The sequence below is a fragment of the Pteropus alecto genome, unplaced genomic scaffold, assembly GCF_000325575.1.
Source record: "Pteropus alecto unplaced genomic scaffold, ASM32557v1 scaffold220, whole genome shotgun sequence".
NCBI classification, from domain to species: domain Eukaryota; kingdom Metazoa; phylum Chordata; class Mammalia; order Chiroptera; family Pteropodidae; genus Pteropus; species Pteropus alecto.
This window is the reverse complement of record NW_006430043.1, coordinates 1,858,742-1,867,260: the sequence shown is the minus strand read 5'-3', so window position 1 is coordinate 1,867,260 and position 8,519 is coordinate 1,858,742.

Genomic DNA, 8,519 nt, shown 5'->3' with positions numbered 1-8,519 from the left:
GGTGAGGGGGCGTTGCGGGGGTGCAGAGGAGAGACCTTTAATTGACAATGTCATCTGTGAGAGATCTCATGACTACATCAGCATCAGATGGGCTGCTTCAGAGATCCAGGCTGAGCCACTTTTATGTGGTTAGAAAGAGATTCCATGGCCTAGTTTCCCAGGGTTCCTGGAGACAATTCTCATGGTGGCCAGGACCGTGGGAAATGAGCCCATTAGAAGCCCAGCCCAACCTTCTGGCTGCCAGCCCCTCTTGTGCCCTCCCAGGCAAGTTTCCTGTTCTTCTTTGCTGGCTAGGCCACCCTGGCCCCTCCTACCATTGCCACACTTGACCCTGAAATAATGATATTGCCACCATTCACCGTGGCTGACATGGTACAGTGCTCTACAGCACTAAAAGAACTGGCACCCAGAAGCTCATTTAGTCCACTTGGCCTGGGGAGAAGCTATGTGATCCAAGTTTTACAAATGGGAAAACCAAAGCTCAGATAGTTAAGAATCCCAGAGAATGCAAATACCCAACATAAACTAGGCCCCAGCCTTGAAGACTTCCTTGGCTGGTCTTCTGACCCTACATTCAGAGCTATGCAGGGCTTACTCGTCTGTCCAGCCAAACAGCCAGCCATTCACCTGCTCATTCATTCATCCTTCCACTCATTTAAGAAACTTCTGTTGAGGGCTGACTCTATCCTGAGTACTGTGCTAGGCTCCAGGGTCATAAATTAATAAAACAGAAGCCTAGTTCATAATTCTAGGAGGAGGAAAGGCACTTGAATTTCATTAAACTCTTGACATTACCAAAGTATTTACAATTCCTAAATCCCAAATATATTCACAGTGTATAACTCCCTCCATAAAAAGGCAATTATTTCACTAGCCAGAGTACTTGAAAGAATGGTTTGCCAATTTCTCTTTTCTATTTCTGTACAAAGATTATGGCCCTATTCTGTATTATGTATTATAACACATAATACTATTACTATTATATCAAACGATTGCCATATTTAACCTTTTCTCTCTTTTTTTATACGAACATCTATTTTCTAGTTAAGAATAATCATTTTCTTAGACAGTTTCAATTTTGCTACCAGTGATGGCACTTGGCAATCTTTTTGGTCTTTTTTCATCAGACACAAAGGATTTATTACCTTGCAATTTCTCCATAAAGCACGAGTGAAGACTAACAAGGCCATGCTGTGATGGGGATGCCGAGTGTTCCATCCAGAATCACTTCCCAGTTGACTTCTTTCAGCACACCAGAGTCAGGATAGATGTGACTCAGACCTGTGTCTCTGCAAAACTACAACCTGCTGTCACAGGCCTTGAGATCACTCCGTAAGGGTTGACAACAGCTGTTCTTGCTGTGATTGCCAACTTGGCACTGTGGTGTGTGAGTGTTAATGTGCAGCTAGCCCCTCACCCCACATGGCCTTCACTTCTCCTCTCCCACCCTGGCCTTCGCTCCTTGTGAACTTGCCACAGGGAAGTTCCAGTCACATCTCAATTCAGCCACTCTTATCTGGCCAGCCTTCTTAAATTGTACCACTTCTCTGATCTAATTTGATGTCTCTACATGTGTTCCAGGTGTGTGCCAGTCTTCCCTGACAGCCTACAAATTTCGTGAGGACAAGTCCCATCCTCTCTCTAGTCCTCTTTACTCGCTGTCCAGAACCACAGGAGTGAGGGATTCTCATGGAGAGGGCAAAAAGACTCTTAAGGGCCTCTGAAATCATTCCCTTAAGGACAGGTCCTTAGCACCTGTCTTTAAAACTCCCTAGTGGGCCTCTTACATTTTATATCCTGCCACTGCTCTTGACAGGGGAAACTCCATGCCAGTTGAACACTTATTAATCTTCACCCAATTTCTAAGTCAGCCCCACTTTCCACAGAGGGGCAGTCTTCTCATAAGCCTTCATCCAGGCCTCTAGAGCAGGTGTCTCTGATGGGTTCAACACAAAGGAGTCAAGAAATCAACCCCCATCATGCCCAGGAGCAATAAAATCATGTTGCAAAAGAATATTTAGTATTTCTCATCCTAGAAAGATGGAGCAGACATACTTTACCAGACCCTGCTCTCGCAGGGGAAATGGTGTGAACACTATTCTTCCTCTTACTACAACTAAAAACCTAGATATTATATATAAAACAGATGTTAGAAGACTAAAATGTAGAGAGAAGAAGGCACATCAGCTAGAGACCTCAGGAGCCAAGGAGCGGCATGGTAGTAAATTCTCTGTTTTTCTGTTTGTTTCATATATTCCAAACTTGGAGTGGAAGAAGGCACCCTAGAAGGGCACAGCTTTTTTAAAAGCGCTAATAAAAGCTTAATCTCTCTAGCCAAACCTAGAGGAATGGGGCAGTCCAGCAAACCAGAAAACATAGACAGTAGACTCGACTCTGGCCAAACACTATAGAACACAATGCAGCCCCACTCATCCACTCCATCTAAAGCAGAGAGGGAATCCTAGACTCGACACTCGCTAGTGTTGCAAAACATTCTTAGATGAAGGAAAACTAAGAGAATTTGTTGCCAGCAGATATCTCTTATGAGAATGGCTAAAGGAAGTTCTCTGAAGAGAAAGGAAATGATAAAAGAAAAGTTGGAACATCAGAAAGAAGGAAAGAACGTGGTAATAAAAAAAAAAATAGGTAAATACAATAGACTTTCCTTTTCCTCTTGAATTTTCTAAATTATGTTTGATCATTAAAGCAAAGATTACAACAGTGTCTAATGTAATTAGAAGATATATTCAAGAAATTATAAATGAGAACAAGTAAAGGGATGTAAGAAAGTTAAGATTTCTTCATTTGAACTGGTAAAATGATGACAAATACAGACTATCATAAGTTTTATATATATAATATGTACATATAATATGTATGTATAATATGTATATATAATATATAACATATATATTATGTAATATATAAAAGATGTGCTGCAAAAAATGAAAAAACTGAAAGAAGAAATAGATAAAATCACAAGTAAAGTTAGAGATTTCATATTCCTCTCTCAACAATGAGTAAAACAACTAGTAATTTTTAACATAAGGTCAAAAGTAATTCAATGGAAGAAAGAGAGCCTTTTCAACAAATGGTGTTGGAGCAATTGCACATCCATAAACCAAAATTAAGTAAACAAAAGCTCAAACGAAGTCACACTTTATACAAAAATTAACTCAAAATAGATGACTGACTTAAACTTAAAATATAAACTAAAAACTTTTTGGAGATAATATTCAGGATCTAGGGCTAGATAAAGAGCTCTTTGACCTGGTATTAAAAGCATAATCCATCAAAGAAAAAATCAATAAATTGGACTTCATCAAAATGAAAAACTTTGTTCTGCAAAAGACCCTATTAGGAGGATAAAAAGACAAGCTACAGATTGGGAGAAATTATTTGCAAGCCACATATCCAACAAAGGACTTATATCTATAATATATAACGAACATTCAAAATTCAACAATCAAAGAACAAGCAATCTCTTTAGAAAATGGGCAAAACACAGTAAGAGACATTTCAATGAAGAGGATATACAGATGGCAACTAAGCACATGAAAAGATTTTCAGCATCATTAGCCATTAGGGAATTGCAAGTTTAAACCACAATGAGAATCACTACACATCTATCAGAATGGCTAAAATAAAAGTTAGTGACCGCACCAAAGGCTGGTGAGGATTCAGAGAAACTGGATCACTCATACTGTGCTAGTGGGAATATAAAATGGTACAGCTACTCTGGAAAACAGCTTGACAATTTCTAAAAAACTAAATATGCAACTGCCGTACATCCCAGCAATTACACACCTGGACATTTACCCAAGAGAAATAAACCTTATGTTCACACAAAAACCTTTACACAAATGTTTATAGCAGCTATATTCAAAATAGTCAAAAAGTGCAAACACCCCAGATGCCTTTCAATGGATAACAAAGTGTGATACATCCATACCGTGAAGTATCTTCATCAGTGAAAAGGAACAAGCTATCGATACCTGAAGGGACCTGAATGACTCTCCAGAGAATCATGCTGAGTGAAAAAAGCCAGTCACAAAAGGCTCTATACTGTATGATTCCATTTATATAACATTCCTGAAATTTAAAAACGGAAAACAGATGAGTGGTTGCCAGAGGTAAAGAAAGGGGTGTCACAGGAAGGAAGTGGGTACGAGGGATCCTTGTGGTGATAGAAATGTTCTGTATCTTCACCATATCCATGTCAATATGCTGATTATGATATTGTACCATATAGTCTTACAAGGTGTCATCATCTTACATTTATTGAACACTCACTATATGCCATGTATAGTTCTGAGCACATTAATCCTCAAAATAACCTTCTCCAGGAGGTAGAATTAACATATACTTTTTACAGGTAAGGAAGCCGAGGCACAAAGAGATTAAAGTCACTGGGACAAGGTCACACAGATGGAAACTGGGAATGGAAGCCAGACAGTCCACTGCAGAACCCATGCATTTCACCACTACTGCCTGAAATCGTCTTAAAATGACCCATTTCCCTGACCCTGAGATTCTAATTCAAAAGGTCTGGGGCGGGGCCTGAGCTTGTAGAGTTTCTTATCCTTCCTCACACCTTTCATTCTGAGCTTGAACCCTCTCTCAGGGGCTCTGCCTTTGAAGGTTACAATCGGCAGCACGATACAATTTCAGCTCACGTTCCATTGTCCAGAACTTAGTTTCGTGGCCACAATTATTTGTCAAGGAGGCTTGGAAATGTAGTCTTTTTGGTGGATGGTCAGGTCTCATCTACAACTTCTATTTCTATTTAAAAAAAAAAGAGGAGAACGGATATTGGAGGACAAACAGCAGGTTCGAGCACTCTGTCTGTTGGCTAAGTAACCACTCTTGTCCCTGTATCACTCTGCCGTTTAAAACTGCATGATGGGGTTCAAATCCCTTGAGGTCATGCAGCAGACAGACGACCAATCGTCCTGGCTTGCTGGAGATGAGTAAGTTCTCAGGACATGGGACTTTCAGTTTTAAAACCAGGAATGTCCCAGGAAAACAGAACAAGTTGGTCAGTCTAACCAGAAAGCCTCTCATGTCATGATCTGGCCCCACCCACCTCTCCTACCACTCACTGCTCTCTCCAAGTTCCACCAGAACTCACTTCCTTAAAGAGTCCAAAGAGCCATGCTCTTGTCAACCTTCTTTTCATTTATTCAACCTATTGGCCACCTACTATGAGCTTGGCTTCCCACAGGAGATATAGTACCTCCATCTGAAACACTCCCTTCCCCCTGGCTAACTCCTCCTCATCTTTCAGTTTTCAGGTGTCAGCTTTCAGAGCTCTTCATCAAGGAAGTCTCCCCTTCCTTCTAGTCTGGTCCCTTGCTCCTGACCTGTACTTCCTTGAAACAGCACTTATGTCACTGTCCTCTGATTGCACATTCGCTTGCCTGCCTTCCCAGTAAACAAAGGTCTTGGTCACTATTTTGTACCAGTGTCAAGAACAGAGTTTAGCACATAGTAGGTGCTCAATTAATAATTGTTGAATGAATGCTGCCTCACCAGGAGCCTGGGGCTTGCTCATACAAGGAGCTATGCCCATCCTCTCCCTGGCCATCTTCCTTCCTCTAAGTGCTCATGACATGGAACTGATGAGACTCCCTCTCAATCCAACACTGCTGGAATCCATGGAGTGCCGAGCTGTTAACTGCTTTCTGGGCAAAGCAGAAGACAAAGCAACAGTTCTCCTCATGACCTGAGCCCCCAGGCTGCTGCTTCACACTCCACACCCTCTGGCCATTTCCCTGATAATAATCCTTATAACAATAATGATAGAAACACTGTTACCCCTTAATTAGGCAATAATGACACCAACTTAGCTTCCAAGCCACCTTCCAAAACTAAATAGAAATAACATGCCCTTCTGTCAGCACAGATAATTGAGCGGGGGGAATAACGAGTGAGCTTGTGTGGATGTGTATGGGTGTGTATTGCAGGGTTGTAGGGCAGCGACTGGGGGTGAACAATATACTCAGGGCCCATCTGGTCAGTACGTATTTTAAAAGTTCCCAACAGATGAGTTTCTCATGAAGTATACTGGAAAGTGTGGTGGGGAAGGGAGGAGGAATCAGTGGGGTGGAGGCAGAAGTAGGCAACTCTTTAAAAGGAAACAAGACACAACATCTCCACCGAGAGTATGGGCCCAGGGCTCTTTTCATGCCCCTTGTGGCCTAGTAGGTCACACCGGCCATTTATTTCAAACTGGACTTCATCTGGAGTGTCGTCCTAACACATATTTGCTTCTCTTCCATTTTTATCCTCATTTCTGGAGAAGGCAAGACACATGAACATAAACTCAGGCCCCTTTCACATTGTCTCCAAGTGGATAATCCACACTGGCTTTCTCAGGGAAAGGGATGGGACCAGGCTGGCACACCTGTACCCATTAGGTCTCCGTAGGTCTTCCTCTCCCTTTTTCCCTTTGGTGAGCATCCAGGGTCTGTGAATCTATGAGGACAGTGACTCAGAATGGGTCACGTGGAGCTTTAAAAAATAAAATCGGAACAAGTTCTTGATAAACCATGGTTGCAGATTATCAGTGTAATGACTGACACCCATGAAGGTGAATAACTGAGCGTTGGAAGTAATCTCCGAAGAGGAGGTATGTGTATGCCTGTATTTCAAAACCAAAATAAAGGAGAGATTTGCTTCTTTGCTTCTACTCCACAGAAGGGGACAACATGGACTAAGAGCACTACAGGAGTACAGGGCAAGGCAGGGAGAAGGTGACTGAGAGCCCCCTAGACCCATTGAGACTGCATATGAAGGGTTTCTATGGGCCCCCAAACTTTGGATGCATAAAGTAAAAAAAAAAAAAACAACTTGTTTTGACCTAGAAGCCTCTTTCCAAATTGCCAAAGAAAATAAAAGATGAGGGTAGAGCCAGAGCAGGTACGTATACTGTGAAATACTAAGGTTCATGGACATCATGAGACCAGGGCCAGAGGATTCAACTTTGCCTACAGGTTTCTGTGCCCTGAGATGGAGCCCTGGTTTCTTGTTGTACTTGACTCTTCATTTCCCACACAAGAACCAGTGTCTCCAGAATTCCCAACTTGAGGCCTGGATCTTCGGGAGCTCCCACTGTCTCCTGCAGACCCCACAGCCCTGGATGCAGATCCAGAAGCTACATCGGGTCCTCTGAGGGATCTACCTCCCCTCAGGGAGACTGTGCCCCCTGAGCTGAAGCCCCTCGTGGCTGCACCAGAAACAGAGACTGCATTTGTCACCATCACTGTGAGAAGAGAGAGAGAAAGGGTTAGAGCAGCTCCAGGCATCCCCACGTGCCTTCTAAGTCCCTGAGTATCCATCTCACACACGGCACCGAGGGGCATCTCCCTGAAGTGTCCCATAAAGGAACGAAGGCTCTCACACCATCCATCTGTCTGGGCCAACTCTCCACCATGGGATTCAGGGGGTCCTGAAGGCCTTGGGGTGAGCATGGAATCCTAGAGTCTTGATGCTTTCTACTCAAATCCCCTCCATGGGGCCACAAGACAAGAAGCAACTTGCCCAAGACCATATAATCGGAGCATACAGAGTGAGGCCGGGCCCTCAGAGCCCCCAGCCTTCTGGCAGAGGGCTCCTTCCTCCTTATCTCAAGCAAGGGGAAAGGTGACTCCTAACTGGCCAGCAAAGGATAACCCCCCATTCCATTATTCACAGTAGCTCACATTGTTGGTGACTTCTCCAGACAGCCTGTTAGCACAAAAACAATCAGAATAATCAATAAATCTTTTGCCCAGGTCTCAGAGCAGAATAATTACCAGCATGAAGGATACCCCAGATCTGATCCATAATGTGTAATTCAGTCTCCCTCTGGAAAATACCTGGGTCCTAGAATTGCATCAATTCCCACCTGGAGTAACAAGGTCAGCTGTCCTCATATCCCTTTTCTATAGTCTCACTCTCAGCAGGCTCGTCACCATTGTTCCTGGACTCCCACAACTGCTCCTTGCTCCCCAGGCCCCCTTGGCCCTCGAGTCCCTCTCCACCCTTTCCCCAGACAGGGCTCAGTCAGGCCATGCTGGACTGGGCAAAGCTAAGGAAAGCTATGCCTTTTTTCAACGTCTTTCTCAATGGTGGGGAGATCTCCCCAGTTTTCCTTTTGGTGCAGAAGTCCAGAAGGAATGTTTGAAGGCGTTAAGGACTCCAACATATAGGGCCAAGATCTGCACTAATCATGTATAGTATACTCTGGACAAAGGCCTTGACTGGACACACATCCTACTACCCCGATGAAGCTCAGATATTGTTTCGAGAATGAGCAAGTTCATTAATTGTCCCATCATACAGATAGGAATGTTGGTACAGGTTCACTACTGATGGACACTTGCTCATTCTCTCCTCTCTGGGTCACCCACCTGCTTTCCTCACCCTCCAGCAGCCTGCAATAGGTGGCGATCTCCACGTCCAGGGAAAGCTTGGCTCCCAGCAGTGCCTGGTAGTCACACAGCAGCCAGGCCAGGTGCTCCTTGGACTGCTGCAGG